This window comes from Cervus elaphus, chromosome X, assembly GCF_910594005.1.
Source record: "Cervus elaphus chromosome X, mCerEla1.1, whole genome shotgun sequence".
Taxonomy (NCBI): Eukaryota; Metazoa; Chordata; class Mammalia; order Artiodactyla; family Cervidae; genus Cervus; species Cervus elaphus.
In genome coordinates this window covers 78,135,830-78,159,549 of record NC_057848.1, presented here as the reverse complement: position 1 = coordinate 78,159,549, position 23,720 = coordinate 78,135,830, and positions in this window count along the sequence as shown.

Genomic DNA, 23,720 nt, shown 5'->3' with positions numbered 1-23,720 from the left:
TAAAGTACTAAAAGTGAGGGCTTCCCTGTTGGCTCAGATGGTAATGAATATGCCTACTATGTGGGAGACTCAGGTTCGATCCCTGGTTCAAGAAGATCCACTGGAGAAGGGCGTGGCAACCAACTCCAGTATTCTTACCTGGAGAATTCCATGAACGGAGAGGCCTGGTGGGCTACAGTCCATGGGGTCGCAAATAGTCAGACACGACTGAGTAACTAGCACACACACTACACTACACCAGGCCACCGCAGACTGCAGACATCACAGAAGCTCTGTGGTCAAGGCAGGCCTTGGGCTCCCCCTTGAGGGGTGGGAAGAACCTAACCAGACAAGGAAAGAGCAGAACTTTACAAGGGCAGGAGGGAATAAACAGCTGTGGGATTCAGGCTACAATGAACGGACATCACCAGACTGGAGCAGAAGTTATGATGGGATCATATGCACTGCATCTTAGGAAGGGCTGTGACAGCCCAACTAGAAGAGGATGACATCCTTGGACAGCTTCCTTTTCTCTGACCATAGTTGATTCCAACTCTGAATAACCTAATCTTTGATTTGGTTTAAAAAAAATATTGACCCAAAACGTTTAACCAGAGCTTAGAAGTTTGCTTATAACTCTAGTACAGAGAAAAAAGAAAAGATATATTGTCTCCAGAAGAGACTTGCAGTGGGTTCAGTAATTTTATCTTTTCATAGTATGTACATATAATGTGGAATTAAACAGGTCTATAGCTCCCCACTGTCAATTTTCCCAGAGGAATTACCACTCTCAAATGTACATGATCACATCAAGAGAAAAGGAATGTGCTGACAAGGCATGTTACAGTGACTGTCAACTCCACAGGCATGGCACTGTGCATGGTGATCAGAGCAACAAAAGACTGTGTATAATATGCAGTTAATATTAGGAACCAAATTTTTTCAAAGAGTTTCATTTTTAGAACCTGCCACAGACTTAGGGTTTCCCTGTAAAAGGTCTTCTCACGGGTGTTCCAATCTGCTTCCTCAGTGGGGGAGGAAGGGATGGAGCTAAACCATTAGGACTGCTTGCAAGTTTACTGCAGACCCCCTTATGCCCCCATTACTCTGGGTACACCCATCAGGACTGCACACACTTCTGAGTTCAGGGTAGGAAACGGTTAAGAAGAGCTGCCAGAGAGTGCCAGTCCATGGAGTCACAGAATGTCACTGCCACTTTTAACTTAATTTGACTCCTTCTTAGAAAGCTTTTTTAAAATGTATTGAAATGCTCCTTGACTTTTCCTGGGAAACTTCTGGCCTACATTAAAAGCATGTTACATTGAGGAACATTTTCTGTATTCAGTCAAATGATGCATTCTATTTGAATTTGCTTTACCATGGCAAGGTCCTCTATGAACAATGGTGGTGCCAGTGGCACTGAATTCATAACCATTTCAGAGTCAATCTAACATGTTTATAGCTTCTGCTTATCACATCTCAGAAGGAAAGCTAGAATGACCCCCATCACTCCTAGGCACACACTCTAGCAGGTGTTAAAAGCATGGGTGTGAAAGTCAAACAGACATGGGATGTGCCACACACCACATGTGTGACCCGAGACAGGTGACACACTCTAGCAGGTGTTAAAAGCATGGGTGTGAGAGTCAAACAGACATGGGATGTGCCACACACCACGTGTGTGACCCGAGACAGGTGACCTGACAGGTGACAGGTGATTTAAAGTTTCCTCACTTTAAAATAATAGAAACTCATTTATATAATTCATTTGAAGATTAAATAACAAATATAAAGCATGTAGCATAGTTCCTGACACAAAGTTCATTCACTACAATCAACCTATTAGTGTCTTACTCTGACATTTCTATCTTTTCTAAAAGCCTTTATTAACTGTTCAATACTGTCTTTTTATAAACAAGAATCATTCCTCTTTGCTATGGTTGTAGGTGTTTATCCCTGAATCTATTTTTCTTACCCATGAGGTGAGGATAATACCATTTGCCCTCTAATCTCAATGTATTCTAGAAACTGAATCTACAAAAGTTACTAACTAACAATTTTAATCTGGGATTGATTATACTGAAATAAGCTTGTTATGAATGCTGTGGATAAACAAAGGCATGTCAGATTCATCATATCATGACTCAAGTCTGGTTCCCAACTGTCCTCTAATGAATTCACTTTAACCATACAGTGATTCAGTGTCTTCATGTGATAGTGATACATGGGTTTTAATTTGCCAAACGTGCCTTCTAGATTATTTCCAGAAATGTCTGTTGAGCTTTCTCTTAGGAGGGTCACGACTTAGCTAGAGTATAAGATGTCGGTTATTATTTTATTCCACCTTCAGCTAAATCATGTTTATTTGCAATTTGGATCATCTACTCATATCATTTCAGTTCAGTTCAGTTCAGTCACTCGGTCGTGTCTGACTCTGTGACCCCATGGACTGCAGTACACCAGACCTCCCCGTCCATCACCAATTCCCCAAGTTTATTCAAACTCATGTCCATTGAGTCAGTGATGACATCCAACTATCTCATCTTCTGCCATCCCCTTCTCCTCCTGCCTTCAATTTTCCCCAGCATCAGGGTCTTTTCAAATGAGTCAGATCTTTGCATCAGCTGGCCAAAGAATTGTAGTTTCATCTTCAGCATCAGTCCTTCCAATGAATATTCAGGATTGATTTCCTTTAGGATAGACTGGTTGGATCTCCTTGCAGCCCAAGGGACTCTCAAGAGTCTTCTCCAACACCACAGTTCAAAACCATCAATTCTTCAGTGTTCAGCCTTTTTTTATGGTCTAATTCTCATATTCATACATGACTAACGAAAAACCCATAAGTTTGACTAGACGGAACTTGGCTGGCATAGTAATGTCTCTGCTTTTCAAAATGCTATCTAGATTGGTCATAACTTTCCTTCTAAGGAGTAAGCATCTTTTCATTTTATGGCTGCAATCACCATCTGCAGTGATTTTGGAGCCCCCCAAAATAAAGTCTGCCACTGTTTCCACTGTTTCCCCATCTATTTGCCATGAAGTGATGGGACCAGATGCCATGATCTTAGTTTTCTGAATGTTGAGCTATAAGACAACTTTTTTTACTCTCCTCTTTCACTTTCATCAAGAGGCTCTTTAGTTATTCTTCACTTTCTGCCATAAGGGTGGTGTCATCTGCATATCTGAGGTTATTAATATTTCTTCCAGCTATCTTGATTCCAGCTTGTGCTTCATCCAGCCCAGCGTGTCTCACGATGTGTTCTTTATATAAGTTAAATAAGCAGGGTGACAATATACAGCCTTGATGTATTCCTTTTCCTAATTGGGACCAGTTTCTTGTTCCATGTCCAGTTCTGTTGCTTCCTACAGATTTGTTAAGAGGCAGGCCAATCAGTCTCGTATTCCCATCTCTTTAAGAATTTTCCACGGTTAATGATGATCCCCACAGACAAAGCCTTTGGCACAGTCAGTAAAGTAGAAATAGATGTTTCTTTGGAACACTCTTGCTTTTCTGATATCCGACGGATGTTGGCAATTTGATCTCTGGTTCTTTTGCCTTTTCTAAAACCAGCTTGAACATCTGGAAGTTCATGGTTCACGTACTGTTGAAACCTGGCTTGGAGAATTTTGAGCATTACTTTACTATCTGGAAGTTTAGTGCAATTGTGTGGTAGTATGAACATTCTTTGTTATTGCCTCTCTTTGGGGTTGGAATGAGAACTGACCTTTCCCAGTCCTGTGGCCACTGCTGAGTTTTCCAAATTTGTTGGCATATTGAGTGCAGCACTTTCACAGCATCATCTTTTAGGATTTGAAATAGCTCAACTGGGATTCCATCATCTCCACTAGCTTTGTTTGTAATGATGCTTCCTAAGGCCCCTTTGACTTTGCATTCCAGGATGTCTTGCTCTAGGTGAGTGATCATACCACCATGATTATCTGGGTCATGAAGTTCTTTTCTGTATAGTTCTTTTTTGTATTCTAGCCACCTCTTCTTAATATCTTCTTCTTCTGTTAGGTCCATGCCATTTCTGTCCTTTACTGTGCTATTGAGCCCATCTTCGCATAAAACGTTCCCTTGGTATCTCTAATTTTCTTGAAGAGATCTGTAGTCTTTCCCATTCTCTTGTTTTCCTCTATTTCTTTGCACTTATTTCTGAGGAAGGCTTTCTTATCTCTCCTTGCTATTCTTTGGAACTCTGCTTTCAAATGGGTATATCTGCCTTTTCTCCTTTGCTTTTCTCTTTTCTTCTTTTCACAGCTATTTGTAAGGCCTCTCAGGCAGCCATTTTGCTCTTTTGCATTTCTTTTTCCTTGGGGATGGTCTTGATCCCTGTCTCCTGTACAGTGCCATGAAACTCCATCCATAGTTCATCAGGCACTCTGTTTATCAGATTTAATCCCTTGAATCTATTTTTCACTCCCAGGATAATCATAAGGAATTTGAATTAGGTCATATCTGAATGGTCTAGTTATTTTCCCTACTCTCTTCAATTTAAGTCTGAATTTGGCAATAAGGAGTTCATAATCTGAGCCACAGTCAGCTCCCGGTCTTGGTTTTGCTGACTGTGTAGAGCTTCTCAATCTTTGGCTGCAAATAATACAATCAATCCTATTTTGGTGTTGACCATTTGGTGCTGCCCCTGTGTATAGTCTTCTCTTGTGTTGTTGGAAGAGAGTGTTTGCTATGACCAGTGTGTTCTCCTGGCAAAACTCTATTCATCTTTGCCTTGCTTCACTCTGTACTCCAAGGCCAAATTTGCGTGTTACTCCAGGTGTTTCTTGACTTCCTACTTTCACATTCCAGTCCCCTATAATGAAAAGGACACCTTTTTGGGGTGCTAGTTCTAGAAGGTCTTGTAGGTCTTCATTGAGACATTCAACTTCAGCTTCTTCAGCATTACTGGTCAGGGCATAGACTTGGATTACCATGACATTGAATGGTTTGCCTTGGAAACAAACAGAGATCATTCTGTCATTTTTGAGATTGCATCCAAGTACTGCATTTTGGACTCTTTTGTTGACTATGCTGGCTACTCCATTTCCTCTAAGGGATTCTTGCCCACAGTAGTAGATATAATGTTAATCTGAGTTAAATTCATCCATTCCAGTCCATTTTAGTTTGCTGATTCCTAAAATATTGACATTCACATGCACCTTTACCATTTCCTTTTTACCAGTCAATGAGCAGAAGGTAAATAATTCAGCAGGGATGCGTGGAGATGGCCATGGCCCTTTAAACCTGTGGTTCTGGCCTTCAGGTGCAATCTGAAGATCGCATGGCAATGAAGAGGATTAAACACTATGATGGGAGATCCCTGGCTGACTCACATAAATCCTTTAAGCCAGCAATACTTCTTAGGGTTAATGCACTAATAGAAAAAGACTCACAAAAGATGGGACAGAGAAATAGCTTCTGTGACAAAACCTTTCCTCTTGGGGCAAAGATAAGTGATCCTATCAGCAAATCAGCTGCAGAGGTAACATGCATGGTCAGGTGAGGCCTGGTTAATGCATTCATCCACAGCCTTGTCCCAGGACTCCTCATTCCAGAACTGTGTGCCTGGCTGTAAAGAGTTTTCAGGGGGGTAAGGGAGCCTAGAAGGTTGAACGTTACTCAATGTGGAATGCCCTTAGCATTGTTCTGAGTAGTCAGTGAGAAGACCTCAACCTCTGACATGCTCAACACCAGACTGAGAGTAACGAGAAAGGGCTTAGGGTCAGCAGGCTTAGCAGAAGCTTTACTGCACACCCAAGGCAGCTTGCATTGTTCCCCAGAACTCTGTTTCGTTCATAGTCTGGATGCCTGTTGAGCAGCAACTCTCCCAACTGCATCCCCATGGACCATGAAAACTTCACAGCAGGTATTAGAGCAGCCCCATAAGGAAACATGTGGCTCAGGCACAAGACAACTTCTTAAAACCACTCCACTCTGAAGCAAACACACCTACCCATCACAGAGATGTGCTGCAAGAGTGCAGGCTAGGCAAAGCCAATAAGGACACGAGGGAAGGAGAGGAGGGAGAAGTTGAGATGCATGGAGAGAGTGACATAAAAATTTACAATACCAGATCACTGTTCTGGACCAAGCAGATCCCCATTTCCCATTTTCTGGAGCTCCATCACTAGGAAGAGGCAAAGGTCCAAAAGAAGAAGCAGGTATTAGTTTGCTAAGGCTGCCAGAACAAAGAGTCACAGACTGGGTAGCATGCACAACAGAAATTCATTTTCTTTTTTTTTTAATAATTTTATGTGTTTTTTTTCTGGCTGTACTGGGTCTCTGTTGCTGCACAGCCTTTTCTCTAGTTGTGGCAAGTGGCAGTTACTCTCTAGTTGTGGTGCACAAGCTTCTAATTGTGGTGGCTTCTCTTGTTGCAGAGCACAGGTACTAGGTCACACAGCCTACAACAGTTTCAGCTCCTGGGTTCTAGAGCACAGGCTCAAAAGTTGTGGTACATGGGGTAGTTGCTTCATGGCATGTGGGATCTTCTCAGATCAAGGATTGAACCCGTGTCTTCTGCATTTGCAGGCGGGTTCTGTACTACTCAGCTATCAGGAAAGCCCCAGAAATTCATTTTCTGAGAGTTCTGAAGGCTGGAAGTCCAAGATTAAGGTGTCAGCAGGTCAGGTTTCTCCCGAAGACTCTCTTCTTGGCTTGTAGATGGTGGTCTCCGTCCTGAGTCTTCAGATTGCACCTTCCCTGTGCATGCCCAACCCTGAGTCCCTTTATGTCTCCAAACTTCATCTTCTTATAAGAACCACAATCAGAATGAATTAGGGTTGACTCATATGACCTCACTGATCCTTAATTACCATTTTTAAAGTCCCTATCTTCAAACAGAAGCAGATTTTGAAGTGCTGGGGTTAGAGCCCCAACATTTGAATTTGGAGGGTGCACATAAATCAGCCTATGACAGAGAGTAATGAGCATATTCATCACTTAGATTTGTAAAATTTCTGTTAAGAACAAAAGCAGTGTTTTTACCAGGCTCAAGCAAACAATTACAGGCAAAAAACGAATAGGTGGAACTTTAACTGCTGTCTTTATTTGGAAGAGACCTTTCATGAGTTCCTTGGTATCTCAGTTCAAGATGTGAGGATCACCTGCAATAAGATCAGCCTTACCATGTCCTGGCTATTATAAACAGTGCTGTGATGAACATTGGGGTGCATGTGTCTCTTTCAGATCTGGTTTCCTCAGTGTGAATGCCCAGAAGTGGTATCTGTATGTCTTCTTTGGAGAAATGTCTGTTTAGTTCTTTGGCCCATTTTTTGATTGGGTCATTTATTTTTCTGGAATTGAGCTTCAGGAGTTGCTTGTATATTTTTGAGATTAATCCTTTGTCTGTTGCTTCATTTGCTATTATTTTCTCCCAATCTGAGGGCTGTCTTTTCACCTTACTTATAGTTTCCTTTGTTGTGCAAAAGCTTTTAAGTTTCATTAGGTCCCATTTGTTTATTTTTGCTTTTATTTCCAATATTCTGGGAGGTGGGTCATAGAGGATCTTGCTGTGATTTATGTCGGAGAGTGTTTTACCTATGTTCTCCTCTAGGAGTTTTATAGTTTCTGGTCTTACATTTAGATCTTTAATCCAGCAGATGAATGGATAAGGAAGCTGTGGTACATATACACCATGGAATATTACTCAGCCATTAAAAAGAATTCATTTGAATCAGTTCTAATGAGATGGATGAAACTGGAGCCCATTATACAGAGTGAAGTAAGCCAGAAAGATAAAGAACATTACAGCCTACTAACACATATATATGGAATTTAGAAAGATGGTAATGATAACCCTATATGCAAAACAGAAAAAGAGACACAGAAGTACAGAACAGACTTTTGAACTCTGTGGGAGAAGGTGAGGGTGGGATGTTTCGAAAGAACAGCATGTATATTATCTATAGTGAAACAGATCACCAGCCCAGGTGGGATGCATGAGACAAGTGCTCGGGCCTGGTGCACTGGGAAGACCCAGAGGAATCAGGTGGAGAGGGAGGTGGGAGGGGGGATCGGGGCGGGGAATACATGTGACTCCATGGCTGATTCATGTCAATGTATGACAAAACCCACTGAAATGTTGTGAAGTAATTAGCCTCCAACTAATAATAAAAAAAAAAATTAAAAAAAAAGATCAGCCTTACCTTTCAGTAAATATTAGCTCTATTGTATTAAAACATGAAATGCATAAATGGGAAAGACCTAATAGAAGCAGAAGAGATTAAGAAGAGGTAGGAAGAATATACAGAAGAACTATACAAAACATCTTAATGACCCAGATAATCACAATGGTGTGATCATTCACCTAGAGCCAGACATCATGGAATTCGAAGTCAAGTGGGCCTTAGGAATCATCACTACAAACAAAGCTAGTGGAGGTGATGGAATTCCAGCTGAGTTGTTTCAATCTTAAAAGATGATGCTGTGAAAGTGCTGCACTCAATATGCCAGCAAATTTGGAAATCTTAGCAGTGGCTACAGGACTGGAAAACGTCAGTTTTCATTCCAATCCCAAGGAAAGTTCAAACTAGTGCACAATTGTGCTCATTTCACATGTTAGAAAGGTAATGCTTAAAATGCTCAAAATCCTTCAAGCTAAGCTTCAATAGTATGTGAACCGAAAACTTCCAGGTGTACAAGCTGGATTCAAAAAAAGCAGAAGAACCAGAGATCAAATGGCCACAATATGTTGGATCATAGAATAAGCAAGAGAATTGTAGAAAAACATTTGCTTCTGCTTCATTGACCATGTCATAAAGCTTTTGACTGTGTGGATCACAACAAACTACAGAAAATTCTGAAAGAGATGGGAATACCAGACCACCTTCCTTGCCTCCCGAGAAACTTGTATGCAGGTCAAGAAGCAACAGCTAGACCTCGACATGTAACAACAGACTGGTTCAAAACTAGGAGAGGATTATATCAAGGCTGTATATTGTCATCCTGCTTATTTAACTTATATGCATAGTACATCATGTGTACTGGGCTGGATGAAACATGAGCTGTAATCAAGATTGCCAGGAGAAATATTAATAAACTCAGATATGCAGATGATACCACCCTTATGGCAGAATTCTGGGCAAGGCCAAGCGAGGGAGGGAGCGAAGTGAAAGGGAGAGGCCTGGTGCTATAGGAACCCACCAGGCCCTGGGCAGCTCTCAGTCTGCCCACTGCAGGCCATAGGGACAGAGCAGGATGGCCCCAGCGGGGAGCCTGCTGGCATCAGGTCCCCAAGCAACTCACCAAGAGAGGTGTTGCTATGGGGCCTCATTCCTGGGGAGTCAGGGGACTTTCTCAGGGCCTGCTTCAGGCAGTGGGGATGCAAAACCCAGGCTGGGTGCTGTGTTGCCTCTCATGGTCTCTGCTGGGCACACACACACACATGTGGACACACCCACACACACATACAGACACAAAGACAAGTGGCAGGTGCATACCTGGACCAGCCTGTACCTCTCAGAACATGAAAGGGAACTGAGGCCCAGAGTGGTGGTCAGGCACCTCCTGTGGCCATCTCCCAGCTCAGGGACCCTCGCTGCCCCTCTGAACAAACTTCAGCCCCACCCCTCTTCACCAACTGGTTAAACAGAAAACAAAAAGCACAATACAGCTGAGATCCAGGGCATCACCGGGGGCCGTGCGAGCAGCGCGGGGCAGGGCATTACTTGCCCATGATCACTCCGTGGCCGAACTTGTCCCCGTCCTGCAGCAAGGCCTGGATCTGGGCGGGTATCATCCCCAGCCTCTGCTCCAGCAGCTCCCGCCAAGCCATGACCTCTTAGTCCCTGTGCCTGAGGTGGACGGCCAGGGTACAATGCCGGGTCCGCAGAGCATGGGCCGCCACCACATCTCCAGCGTCTTGACACTGTTTAAGACGAAACACACATAAGGCAGTCGGATGGACAGACAGCCAAATTTCATCTCCCAGGGCCTCATGTGGCTGCAGAAACACAGAGCCACAAAGGTCAGGAGCCTGACACAGAGTTCACAGCCAAGTTCACAGCCCTGAGCCGGACCTCAGCCCAACATGCCTGAGCATCCTCCAAGCCTGCTGACACAGAAATGGGGGCAGTCACAGAGGGCTGGCTCCTTCTGTCCATCTCCACAAGGTCTGCTGACAGGGTGTTTTGATTCAGAGGACCTGTCTGTCACATGCAGCCTGTGGGGAGGTCAGGAAGGAGGGCAGGACAGGGGGAGAGAGGCACGAGGTGAGATCCAAGACAGAGGGACTCGAAACCCTGGGAGCACTGAGGACAGAGGGTGGCTCCCCTGGCTTCACAGCCCAGTGGCCAGGCTCTGGTCCTCCCCCAGCACAGAAAGGCACAGTCCTGGCCTTCCCACTCCCTACCCCACCCCACCCCTCAGGTCCTGGCCTCATCCCTGCCCATGCTCTGCAGATCCCCCATCTTAGTTCAGGGCTGCTGAGGGCAGATCCGTGCTTACGAATCTGGCCTCGGTCCTGTGGCTGCTCTGGACCTCAGACAGCCCTGCCAGGAGTCTTCCCCACGACTTTGGGAGCCACCTTCCTCAAAGCCCTTCCCACAATATGGCCTCGACTATCAGCAGACACTTCAGTCCTTGCCCAGAGCTTAGAGAAAGAACTAAGGAGAGCAGGAACTACTGGGACGGGTGCGCTCCATGTCATCACCAGGGCCTGGGATGGACCCATGCAGGGATCACAGAATTTAAACCTCAAATAACCTGACAGGTTACTGTCACCTCATTCCACGCCTAAGGAGGTGCCGAGGGATAGAGAGACAGCCCATGACTGCAGGGGACCTGACCACACACTCCCATCCTCACTTCTTTCCTTGTACCTGGAGGGGGCTCCCTATTCACTGGAGGGGTGTGGAGGCAGTGGAGCAGAGCCACAGGCCTGAACCTCAAAAGGGTTTAAGCACCTCTCAGGGAGCCTCTGTTTGCATGTGGCTTGAGGATGGGAACAAGGTCCCAGAGGCACCCAGCCCAGGGCCACCCAGGCCTCTCCTTCCCCTAGCACAGCACAGCCACAGTTCTCACAGGCCCACGAGGCCCACATGATCTGGCTCCTGCCTTGGATTCACCCCCAGTAGCCACGAAAGCCATCCTTCCATCTTTGGAACATTCCAGTGTGTTCCTCCCTCAGAGACTTTGTAGGGTGTGAGGAGTCACATTGTGTCAGGTGCTGGAGCCTCAATCCCAAGTACCTCGGTATGACCTTATAGACAAAGGAAAGGTCTTCACAGAGCTGATGGGGGTCTAGTGAGCTCTTTAGGATGGACAGGCCTCTAACAGGACAGCTGTCCCCATACAAAGGACACTGTTAGACAGGCACATGGGGAAACTCAGGGTGAAGAGGAAGGCAGAGCTCTCCAATCCCAGACATGCCCACCATGGCCAGCAATGTCCTGGAAGTGATGGGGGAGAGATGGGACAGACTCTCCCCACAGCCCACAAATGAGCCAACGTCAGCTGACACTTTGACCTCGGCTGCTGACCTCCTGAACCAACACGGTATGTAGCTGAGCCACCCAGCCTGGACCCTGAAACGACTGTCGGCAATTGGAGACAGAGGGTCAGCCCTGTCCAGACATCTCTCCACAGGGGCAAGGGGGCAGTGGGGGGATGACTTCCCCACTCCCAGCACCTTGGGCACTCTCCTCTACATCTGCACATCTTCATGTGTCTGTTTTCACCCTCACATGGTATCTGTTTACACCTCCTAGTGTCGGGGGTCCCACAAGTTACCCTTCACCCTGATGGAAGGAAAGGGAAAACTCATTCTGCCAATACAGCCACTCGACAGGACCACACACTCACTGACTGAAGAACCATGCAGGAGCAGGCCCAGGGCACAGGGCACACACCTGAGGTGCTGACACATGCCAGCAAACGGCCTTCTGCAAAGGCTCCCGCGTGTCCACTCCACAGACAAGAGTGCCATGTCCTCACGCACTGCCTGTCCCCAAACATCATCATCTGACTGAACCTCTGTCCACCTGCTGGGTGACAAAGGGTCACCCTCTTCACTGGATGAACACATCACAATGTTCCCTCCAGCCTCTGACCTCTTGTCCTGATGCTGTGCACAGGTACGGTAAGTTCGAGTATTCCTGGAAGCTATTTCAATACAGGACTGCTAAGAATAACTTGAATGTGTATAGAATTGGTTGGGAGCCCCTAAAATATGTTTCTGCAAGTCCAAACTACTTTAACTTGATTTAATCTCCCCTTAGCCAGATTCCAAATATGCCCAGGGTCACTGTATAGCCACCCAATACAAGAGCAAGAGTGATGGGGGCAGCAGAATGGACACAGAGATGCCTTGAACCAACTGTGGCTAAACCACCTTTCGTTGATTTTACAAACCAGACTACTTGCATGTACCATAATGCTAGGGCCCCTTCCAGTTCTGGAAATGCCAATGACTCTGAAGGTTAATCTTAAATTTCATTAGCTTCACTGTTCATCTCTGTCTGGTTCAGAGACTTACAGAAGAGAAATGAAACACTAAGAAAAGGCGTGGGACTCAGATAACAAGGCAGAAGGCAGGAAGGTACCTATCCAGAAGTAAAGATAAGGCAGTCATGATGAATTCCAGATAACCAGAATGCAAAAGTACCTGGGAGTGTGGGGCTTCTCTGGTGGTCCAGTGGTTGACTCCTCGCTTCCGTTGCAGGGGACCTGGGTTCGATCCCTAGCCAGGGAACTGAGATTCCACATTTCTCATAGCAGGGCCAAAAGAAATAAGTAAAATTTTTTTTAAAAAAAGATATCTACATTTATTGAGGGCTCAAAAAATAAAAAATAAAAAGTACCTGGGAGTGAGTGATTAGCATGTGACCTAAGGAATGAAACGACAGGTTGAGCTGGGACACCAAACAAGGACCCAATGTCCAGAGCTGTCTTTCCTCCATGGCTGAGGTGAGAAACCTGGCACGATTTTGGGTAGACACTGAGTGTAGGAAGAGGAAGCTCTTTAGGGGAGGCGGGCTTCTTGAACCAGCATCAGAGACAAAACATGCCGGGCCAGCACAGAATCAAGTAACACAGAAATCAAAAAGACGGCTGAGAAAAACAACCCTCTGAGTCTGTCAAGACTGAATTTCCAGATGGTACAGTCATAGCATTCAATGTGTGTCACGCTTAAAAGCATCTCCTAGGTCTCATGTTCCAGGCCCCACCCTCTATGGGGACAGGGAGCAAGTCACTAGTGTAGGAGTCAGGACTCGCCCCTTGGGGGTGGACTCCTGCCTCGCTACCATCCACACCCCACCCATGCTGTAGTGTACCACTCAGAGCCCGCCTCCCTCTTCTCACAGGGACAGGCATTCTAGCACTTCAGATGTTTCTACAAAGAGTGGTCCTGCATCCAATGAGATTACTGACATACTTGCCTTGCTTACCCACCTCACACACACTGACACCTGGGCATGGCCCATCACATCACCAACCGAGTCCAGAGTGGTACAGCAGAGTTGATGACTGCTAAGTGACTCGAAGCCAACAGTCAGCACCTAATAAGTGTCTAATCTGGCAGAGGCAGCTCTGGGGACAGTACCAAGGTAAACTGGGGAGAGTCTTTATCCTCAGAGGGTCTGTGGTATAGCTGGGGTAACAGTGTATGCATGCACATGCGCACCCACACACACACACACACACACACAACACACACACACAGAAACCGACCAAGGTATCCTTGCACAAAAAGAGTACTACAGAGAGGGTTTTGGAAGGTTGTGTGTGCACACAGACACACCGACTCACACACAAATCACCCAAGGTAACCTTTCACAAAAAGAGTACTATAGAGAGGTTTCTGGAAGGTTGTGGGGAGGAAGGAACGGTCCTAAAGTCAGCCTTGGAAGTTTCAGGAGGACACAGGAAGTGAGGAGGGAGGGATCTGCATTGAGCAGCAGTGTCCAGGGCTGGGCACCTGGGAGTCAGGCTGTGGGAGTGGAGGCCTGGCCATGACCATCTAGGAGGCAGGGGGAAGTGCTGCAACAAGGAAAGGAGGAAGGCCCATGGTGGGGGTCAGAGCCCCGAGAAGCATGGAGAGCGATGGCTGAGCCTGGGCCCAGAACTGTTTTCATTGACTTCATTTGACAGATGGGCAAGATGAGGCCAGAAAGCTGCAGGTATTCAAACAACAAATGTGGGAGTCAGGGGTCGCTTCCGGGAAAGCTGTGTTTTAGGATTTTTGTGGTTACACTACCAAGGTGGCCTGAGTGGCAGGGGCTGGAGAGGGATTAGAATCTGCTTGTGTCATGTCACCAAGAGCCCTGGGTTTAAGAGAGCTCAGGAAACAGTGGACGAACAGGGTATTCTTCCAGAAACTTCTTAAGGCTTCTATTTGAGACTCCTCTACTCCTAACTGCTGATTTTATGCCAGGAGGAACTGAGCGGGACAGGGGTGGCTGGGAAAAGAGAACCTCATGCTTCGTTGAAGGCGTACAAGGAAGGCTCAGGCACAGGCCCTCCACATGTACCTGTGGTGATCCGAACGCTCTGGGGACATGATGGGAAGGCGATGCACTTTGGATCAGTACCTCAGAAACACACTACGCTCCACGGCCCCAGGGCCACCATCCTAGGCATCCCTCCTCAGAGATTCCAGATTCTAGGAGCTGAGTCTTTCTTAAGGTGCCTTGTGCTGTCCGCCTGTCTGGGGCTTCTCAGCAAGTTCCCCATCTTCTCCACCTTTATAGACCCCATGCCAGGCACCAAGGAGTTGCTCACACACCAGAGAGAGAGGGGATAAAAGAAGGAAGGAAGGTGACCGTTGGCCATTGACAGAACTATTGATGGACCAGTCACCAGACTGTCCGTGTCTGGAGGAGGGGGCGGTTGGGTACACTCCATCTGTGCTTCCCAGGTGCCTGGTGCTAAAGTAGCCCATTGACAAGTTTTGGGAACACACATCCACTAGACTGTTCTCCTCCCCGACTGACCACCAAAGGAGCACCTCTGTTTGGATCCAGCCTCCCTGGCGTTCAGTCTCACCTCGCTTCCTCAGATGGTGCACATGCCACCTCCACCCCATGTGAAAGTGCTCATCCTTCTTAATGAAGGGCTTGGGCAATGCCACAGAGCACACAGTATTCTCCTGCCAAATTCCACAAAGGATACATGACATTTCAACACACTGGCTACTCTAGCAACTGGGCTTTTGTCTCCTTGCTAAAGTGGGTTCCCCACCTTAGCCATGATGTTACTGAACTGAAACAGACACATACTGACAAGCAAAGCCCTACAGACTGTCAAAGCATCCGGTCTTCTGGACACACACAGGAGGAGTCCCAGCAGAGTGCAGAAGACAGAACACTCTATCAACACTGAACCTGGAGCACTCAACTCAGCAATGGACAGAAAGGACGGAGGCCACTTACTTGAAGGTATCTTTCTCGATGCCACGTCCTTAAGATTATCAAGAAAGCACATGAATGCCAGACACACGAACAGCTGTCCAAGATTCTGAACCTTCACTTAGACCTAGATTTTGGAGACAGGCCTCAGCCAGGCTCTGAAAGCAGGTCACTTGTTTCCATCAGAAATTCCCTTAGAAAAGTGTGCATTACATTACCTTGTGGCTCAGATGGTAAAGAATCTGCCTGTAATGCAGAAGACCCAGGTTCGATCCCTGGGTCAGGAAGATCCCATGGAGAAAGGAATGGCTATCCACTCCAGTATACTTGCCTGGCAAATTCCATGGACAGAGAAGCCTGGCGGATTACAGTCCATGGGGTCGCAAAGAGTCTGACATGACTCATTGACTAACACTTTCACTATGATCCAGACTACAACCAAATCAAAGTGCAACTCTTCTTAACAAAGTGCAACAGCTTCTTAACCCAAAATGTGTTGTTCAGAGAATATTTTACACATGTTTCAGACACTCACAGTTGAGAGACAAATATGTTCTATCTTCTTCATATCCCAGGTTAATTCGCACATCTGTATAGTTGAGGATTTTGCCCTTAATAGAAACATTCATTCAACACAGATTTTTATTTTATGACACAGTCAGAATAACATTAAGAACTCCGAATTGAAGGATGTGAAAGGTCAAAGACAGTCTGTGTTCAGACCCTTGCTTTTCAAATGCTATCTATGGACCAGACACTTAGTTATCAACTGGGATCTGGTCAGAAGCACAGATTCTCAGGTCCACCTCAGAACATCTGAATTAGAAGCCACATTTGACAAGATCACTCAGCACACTGAAATCTGAGATCTAGATCACTGGTTTTCAAACTGTGTTCTGTGGTACACTTTGGGAGGCCTATATGAGGTGTGAGCCAGGAAGAGATTAGGAAGAAGGGGGATGGGGAGCAGGCCTCGTTTCAGCTGAGCAGCCTGCGTCTGATCTGTTTGGGAGGCTGAACCCCACCCAACCCCACCTCTGTCAGATATCCCATGGACACAAAGGTTGGAAAATCACTGTTTTGGACCAGTCATCTCATTTTATACATGCACAACTGAGATCTTCCAAATAGCATAAGGGAAATTTTACCAAGATCACATTATAGTCCCTTGAACAGTGTTAGAGAATTATGAAATTTGCAAAGCCTGGGAATCAAGAAAAATCTTCAGAGGCAGTGTTGCTGGAATAACCTCTCAACTGCAGAAGTAGAAGCAAAGACAGACCCTGAGCCCCAGCGGGAGACAACATGTCCAAGGCTGTGCCCTGGAAAAGCCCTGTGACATGAGTGGTGTTTTGTGTTACCTGGTTTTCAACAGAGGAGAGAGACCCCCAGAGATACTAAGTGCCAAGGCTACACAGCAAGGGAAGAGCTGATGTCCTAACCCAGGTCCCTGGATCCCAAAGCCCAGGCTCTGGATCATGTCATTTGCATCATGAGCACAAAAAGGCAGCCTCTCTGTGTGCCCTATGCATTGGCCCAGCCTATGAGCTACATGGACACACATCCACACAAAAAAGGAGCCATCTACCCTCACAGACCCGTGGGATACAACTAATGGGTTTCTGTGCCAATGCCTGGGCTCCTGCTATAAGCTAAAGGAACAGAACATGCAAATTCAGTTGTTATACCTTTATGGTAATGAGAGTTAAGAATCCATTTTAATATCCATTGCTATGTATCTAATATGTCCATGCCTTGAGAAAGTTAGAAAGATTAAGAAGGCAGAAATGGTCAGAGGAGGAAAAGGAAAAGAAATACTTTACAATGTATTGACATATTAGGTTTAGCACCTCATTTTTATAGTCATACTCTCCAAGGACTGCCTGGAGCTTTCTGCCATGGAAGCGCTTATTACTAACCACCTTTAATTAAAACTGATGCTGCAAAAAAAAAAAAAAAAAAAAGACAATCCAATCATAAAATGGTCAGAACACTTGAATAGACATTTCTCCAAAGAAGACACAGATGTCCATGAAAAGATGCTCAACATTTTTATTATTAGACAAATGAAAATCAAAACTCCAATGAAGTATTATCTTACACTGGAAAGAATGGCCATCATCAAAAAAATCTACAAAGGATAAATTCTGGAGAGGGTGCAGAGAAAAGGGAACCCTTGTACACTGTTGGTGGAAAAGTAGATTGGTACACTCAATATGAAGAACAGTATGGCGGTTCCTTAAACAACTACAGACAAAACTACCATATGATCCAGCATTCCCACTCCTTTATACCTGGAAAAGACAGAAATCCTTGTTTGAAAAGATACATGCATCCCGATGTTCATTGCAGCACTATTTACAATACCCAAGATATGGAAGCAATGTAAATGCCCATCAACAGATAAATGGATAAAGATGATGTGGTACACACATACAGACACACAGACACACACAGACACACAGACACACAGACACACACACACACACACACACACAATACTGCTCAGCCTTGAAAAATAATGAAGTAATACCACTTGTGGAAACATGGGTGGACATAGGGATTGTTGCACTAAGTGGAGTATGTCAGAAAGAGAAAGACAAATATTCTATGACATCACTTATTGATGAAATCTAAAAAGATGATACAAATGAAATTATCTGCAAACCAGAAACCGACTCAGAGAAGAAACTTTTGGTTACCAGAGGGGAAAATCAGGGGAGGTGATAAATTAGGAGTTTGGGATTAACAGATACACACTACTATGTATAAAATAGTACTAGTGTCATGCTGGAGAAGATTCTTGAGAGTCCTGTGGACAGCAAGGAGACCAAGTCAGTCAATCCTAAAGAAATCAAGCCTGAATATTCATTGGAAAGACTGATGCTAAAGCTGAAGCTCCAATATTTTGGCCACCTGATATGAAGAGCCAACTTACTGGAAAAGAAGCTGATGCTGGGAAAGACTGAAGACAGAAGGAGAAGAGGGTGCTAGAGGATGAGATGATTGGATGGCATCACGAACTCAATGGACATGAGTTTGAGCAAACTCTGAGAGTGAAAGACAGGGAAGCCTACAGTGCTGTAGTCCATGGGGTCACAAATTCGAACATGACTGAGCAACTGAACAACAATGTATAAAATGCATGAATAAGGTCCTATTATATAGAACAGGGAACTATATATCTGCAATAACCTATAATGGAAAAGAATCTGGAAGTGTTTTATATATATATATATATATGAATCACATTGCTGTAAACCAGAAACGGACACAACATTGTTAATCAACTGTGTGAAAGTGATGAAAGTCACTCAGTCATGTCCAACTCTTTGAGACCCCATGAACTATGCAGTACACAGTTCATGGAATTCTCCAGGCCAGAATACTGGACTGGGTAGCCTTTCCCTTCTGGGGGCCCTTCCACCATTTCCAGCCAAGGAGACCTTCTTCACTACAAGACCCAGCCCAGATGGCCTCCCATCTAAAAAGCCCTCCATGGTCCCTTGATATGAGTCAGTGTCTGGTTCCCCACTCTTTATGATCCACAACCTCTGCCTTATTGCAGGCTCTGCTCTTTACTGGTTTGCCTGGAAGATGTGCTCCAGCCTCCCCACCCCGAGCCCTGAGTGATGCATGGGTGAGTGGACACCTGATGCCCTGCATGGTGGAGGAGCCTCTTGCACGGCAGGTGTCCTTGGACTTGAATGCATTTTGCCTTGTGAGGTCTGGCACCCAGAACTGCCCTCTCTCATCAGGCTGTGCTTACACCGGGGCTAGCACATGGCCAGGTGCTACATCCAGAGCACTGGATGTAGTTCTCCTCCCCAACCCAGCAGTTGCCTGATGCAAAAGACACCAAGAGCCCCTCCCACCAGGCTGCGTGTAGGGCAGAGCATGGTGCCACCCAAGCAAAGGCACTTGGCGTCCTCTGTGTACACATAGCCACCACTCAGGCCCAATTCCTGGTGTTAGTTCTCCCACTCATTCAATAATGATCATGAGGCCTCAGGCACTGTGAAGGCTTGACCACCGGGGCCCACTGTGGACACCTCCAATGACTGTCTGTGCTCTGCACCTCACGACAGGCTGGCAGGAAATGTCAGTTCAACATCACAGGTAAAGGGACACCCTGCCTGACCCTGACTGCTCTGTGTCCCCTTGGTGGTGAGTCCCCAGCCAGCCTCCTGCACCAACACCCCCCCCTCCCTCATGGGAACAGCCTCATGAAGGACCCATCCTAAGAAGGCTGGCCCTGGGGAGGTCTCAGGACAGGTGGTGAGATGAGGCCTTGGAACAGGGTTGACATCCCCTGCCTCACTGGTTATGAGGAACCATCCTGGGGGTAGTCAGTGTGCACTCAGCCCTGGGCTCAAGGCCACAGCCCAGCTGCTAGACCTTTTGCCGGACTGGTAAGGGAAGAGAAATTCCAATGCAAGTGAGAAGATTCAGGCGTGTGGATTGTGGGAGGAATAGATGGAAGAGACTTCTTTGCTTTGCTTTCCGCAGGGGGATGACCAGCTTATGGTGAAGAACAGTGAGAACCAAGCGGTGGGGCAGGGTCTCCCTGGTAGCTGACAAAGCTTCAGGCAGTGAACAAACATTGGCCCAGGATTCAACAGAAATGGCTGAACCTCAAAGACACAGAACATTCCACTAAGGCAGGCCTGACCTGGTGGCATCAGATGTCTTCTTGGGAAAACATGCATCCCTGACATTAAGGCCAGGGAGACTGGGAGCCAGGCCCCAGAAGACTGGGACATCCCAGATGCCTGAGAACTTCTGAGCCTGCGGCACCAGCCAACTCCATAAAGAACTGGTGCCCCCCCAACCAACTCCAAGGGAGCTAACTGGACCAGAATCCTCCCTCACAGGTGTCTCCATCCCAGGAAGCAGGGGAGCTGGCCACCACAGCCTGTGGCAGGACCCACAGCACTACCAGCAGGAGACCCAAGGAACCATGGGAAGAGCTGGTCACCTACTGCTGGGCCGCCAGGCAGAGCGAAGTCACTGTGCGACACAGACTGGTCTTGTCAGGCCTGGTGATGGAGGAGATGGATGACACCCCCTCCCCTCATCCCTGCTGCCCAGGGACTGTAGCAGAGGGCACAAGGTCGCACTGAGCCAGGAGCCAGGGACCATGATGAGGGTGGCCGCCTCCCAGGAGGCTGGACCCACAGAGCAAGGCAGGTGGTCAATACAGTGCAGCCTCCCAGAGGCTTGATAGGTGGGCAACTAACCTAGGTACAGTCCAAAATGACGCTGAGGCCAAGGGCAGCCACCCCAGTAAATGGGTCAAGATCCCTTGCCCAGGTTTGGCCCCCGAGCCAGTTCTGAGGTCTGGAAGTGAGGAACAGGGATGGGGTGGGTCCCCAAGAGAAGGACACTGATGCTCCACAGCAAACAGACACAGGAATGACCCCAGCCACTTCCAAAGGGACCTTGGGCTCTGAGATGTGAACCCATGCAGGGAAGTGGGACCACCAGAGGAGTGGAGGTTGCCAAACAGAGTGTCAAATTGACACCGACGTGAGAGACTCGGTTAACTCTGACTCTGCGGCTGCTTTGGGATGACCCTCTGGGCTGGGGTTTCTGGGCACAGCGGGTCAAGGTTCAGGGAACACAGGGCCAGTCCCAAGGATTCATCAGTCATTCTTGAGCTGGGAAAGCCTGGAATGCAGTGTCCCCCACAGCCAGGTGCAGGGCTTAGTGAGACATCTGTTGAGTCCTTCAGAACCTGGGGAACATGTGATGTGAGGGAAAGATGGTAAAGCCAAATGGAAACCCTGCATGAATTCCAGCGAGTAAAAGAGAAATGCACAGAAAAGGGGGGGGGTGATACACGCCCCACTCATGAACTGGAGAACCTTCACACCTCTGGTGGCACCTCACGGGCGTCCTCTGCTCCTGACTTCTCACACCCTCTCTGGGTTTGCTCAAGTCACCACGGTGGGCACACAAGTACTCAAAGGGTAGCCAGATGGGGCTCTCACCCAGAACAAGGGAGTCCACTCATTGGAGTCCTCTCACCATGGGTATGGGATGGCAATGCACACTCATTTCCACCCTCCCTGGTCCTCAATCTCACAAACTAACCTGCTGGATCCATTCAGTAGGCCACAGCCTGGTGTCCAGAAGCCCCCTCCAGTGCTGGCAGGTGTGGCACCCAGGTCGTGTCGAACCTGCCTGGATGGAGGACAGTGAAGAGCACATAGACCCCAGAGCATGGGAGTGATGGACACATGGAAACCAGAATCTCCCACTCCCGTGTCAGATGCGATATAAAGGCCCGTGATGTGAGTGCGAGCAGGGCAGTGCCAGAGTCTCACAGAAGCTCCCTCGGCCCCCCTGGGTGGTGCCCCATCTCCTGGGAAGTCAGTACCCTGAGCAGTGGCAGCAGAGTGGCCATCCGTGTCCACAGCTCCCATGTGTGGGAGATATGCAGCAGAACTGAGATGAAATCAGAAATGCATCCTGTTCTCAGGCTGGCCCCTCCATCTGGGCTATATGGAGAGGGGTACAGTCAATGGGAGCTGCCCTTTGGACAGAGGGGAAGTAGGTCTGGCTGACCTCCCAGAGCTACACAGCTGCCCCTGGGCTTGTCCCGCGTGCAGGAGTCCAAGGCCCAGAGCTAAAGTTAGGCTGGGACTGAGGGACCGACAAGGATGTGAAGGAGCCCTCTCTCATGGGCAGAGTGCTGGACGCCAGGGCAGCATCTCCTCAGGGACTGCTCGCCCCAACTGCCAATCCTGGGGATGGGTGGCGGCCCCCAGTGGGAGTGCCTGACGGACATGTGCTGACCTGTAGGGCACTTACAGCTCCAAGAGACCAGGTGAATACTGAGTCCATTGCTAGTCTGCAAACAGAAGAGGATGAATCTGCAATACAAACACCAGGACGGGATGAATGTCCAGACCCCGAAAGAGGTGCCCACAACTCAGCACAGAAAGGACACACAGCTCAGTGGAGAAATGGGAAACAGGCATTTCAGAGAGGAAACCACATCAGCCAAGGAGCACAGGAGGGAACCCGAGAATCTGGGTCAAGTCCATCCCAGGTCAGTGCTGCCTGCAAATGCAGAGCAGGAGCAAAGTGGAACCCACACCAAGCCTCAGAGACCCAGGCCAGAGAGGAGGCAGCACTCCCCGGGGCTCGGCCCACATATCTGGGCATGTGAAGAGAGCTGGGGCCAGCAGCAGATAAGGGATGGGTGTGGGGAAATGCCATGAAGCAGGTCCTCACAGCTGCCCCTATCAGCAGTCACATGTCATAGGTCTCCAGTTCACTGGGCAAGGTCTAGTTCAAAGCCAGGATTTGGAGGAACAGCAGCGGCCCACCCACCATTCACAGGACCTTCCCTCAAGAACTGAAACCACTACCAGGAGGTTCTGGAGTGTCTGGAGATAGCTGGTAACCACTCTTGGGGCGAGGAGGGGGGCACCAGCATGAAGGAGTTGGGTGTGGTGATTGCTCGGGTCCCTGCAGTGCTGAGGCCTCAAATCCAGGAGGCAGCCTCTGCCCCACAAGTCGTGGCTGGGAGGAAGCAACTCTGTGCAAGGAGAAGGCAGGCTGCCTGCTCAAAGGGAAAGCACTGCTCCAACTCAACATTTCCATGGCAGCAGTTGCGTGGGTAGCTGGTTAACAGGAACCAGTGAGACACCCACCCCGCCTTCCTGGGACTCAGTGACCCTCGGGGTTCCGGACTCATGCACAGCAGCCACAGCCTGGGAGGAAGAGTGGGGGCAAAGGCGGCAGCAGAAAGATGCAGGGTGCCCCAGAACTCCTAGATGAGAGTGCCTGACACTCGGGCAGATGGAAAAGGGATGTTACAGTCGTGCCTGGATGGAGGACAGTAGGTTGTCAGGACAAGAGGAGCCAGTGGTCCAGGGAGAGAACTGCATGGCAAAGTTTGGGGTCCCGGATGAGCTCTGCACAGAGTGCAGGGCCAGCACAGCCACCCAGGGTGTTGGGCAATGAGGAAGGAGACCTGGGACCACTGGAAGCCCCCCAGGGCACCACGGACGGGTTGGGGCTTAAACAAGAGATGGCTCCACTGTGCTTTTCATCTGGGGTTGAGGACAGATGTGCATGTGGTGTGACACAGAATCGATGGTGTGTGCAACAGCAGCTGGTGGAGGAGAGAGAGGAGGGGTCCAAGCTGTTGGAGGGGCCTAGGCTGACAGCACTGGCCCCAGGCCATAAGGCCTGAGCTCAGCTAGTAGCAACGGGGACAGAAAGAGGAGCATTTACTGTGATCAGACACTTGGGAAACAGGGACACAGCAGGCAGGGCGGCGGTCAGGAGCCGAGTCAGGTGGCTGCCCTGGAGCCCCCAGATGAGAGGACGAGGACAGGAAACAGTTTTGAAGGTGAAGCTGCCTTTCTCTGAGACATCTC